Consider the following 944-nt stretch of genomic DNA (forward strand, 5'->3'; position numbering starts at 1 on the left):
CATACGAGTCGAACAAATCGGATCTAGAGAAAAAACAGTAATGCGTCCTGGATTGTGTCCTAATTGACTCTTATTGGCTAACGCGGACGAAGTTCGCGGGCCTGCCAGCTAGTGACGGGTTCGAGAACTTCGGCCTCGTCAGCCAATGAGCGTGAGGAATGGAACAGTTAGGGAAGCAATGCTTTTCTTATTTGGATCCGGTTTCAACTATGTGCAATACCCTATTACGAATGTAGGAAGTTCAGGAAGATCTGTATGAATTCTACTTCTGGGCTCAGCATTTGTAGCAGTGAACGCTGACGCTGACATCAGCTGCACTTCGCTCCACTGGCAACTCCATTCGATTGGGGCCGGCGCCTGAAAAATCGCTGTTTTTGGCATGTGCTCGGCCCTTGTGCAGGGGCACACGCCGTAGGGCTAGGTCGGTCTATGACTGCACTGACCAGCCGGAGGCTCGGTTCAAAGGGCACCGTAAGGCGAGGGGGAAATCACTTGGGTTCGTAGCGTACGGTTCATTTCGTATTTCTTCTCCCGTTTCGTTTATTTCTCGCCCACTTCGGAATATTTCAGGTTATTCCGCGGTATTTCATTACGCGACTATACACCAACTATAGGGTAAGGTGCCCTATGATGGCTACTCACTGCACCGATGCCCACCCTCGTCCTTCGGCCTCTATATCAGTTAACCAAGAGACCCCTCTGTTGAGTGCCTTATGGCCAACACTATGTTACCTATTAGTATCATGATTTTCACAGGCTGAGATTTGGCCGTGGTCCAGACGAGCGCAGGAGAGCATCATACCAAACGCTGCACTGTCGTCCGTTTGGCTGGGTGTTTTTTAAAGTGATGTCTTTAGCACAGCGTTCCCTAGGGAGCGTTCACGTTTGGCAAGTTCGAACCGGAGCTTGATGGCAAGGATATCTGCTCTGGATCTGGAAAGGGT

The sequence above is a fragment of the Frankliniella occidentalis genome, unplaced genomic scaffold, assembly GCF_000697945.3.
Source record: "Frankliniella occidentalis isolate FOCC.00 unplaced genomic scaffold, Focc_3.1 Scaffold1182, whole genome shotgun sequence".
NCBI lineage: Eukaryota > Metazoa > Arthropoda > Insecta > Thysanoptera > Thripidae > Frankliniella > Frankliniella occidentalis.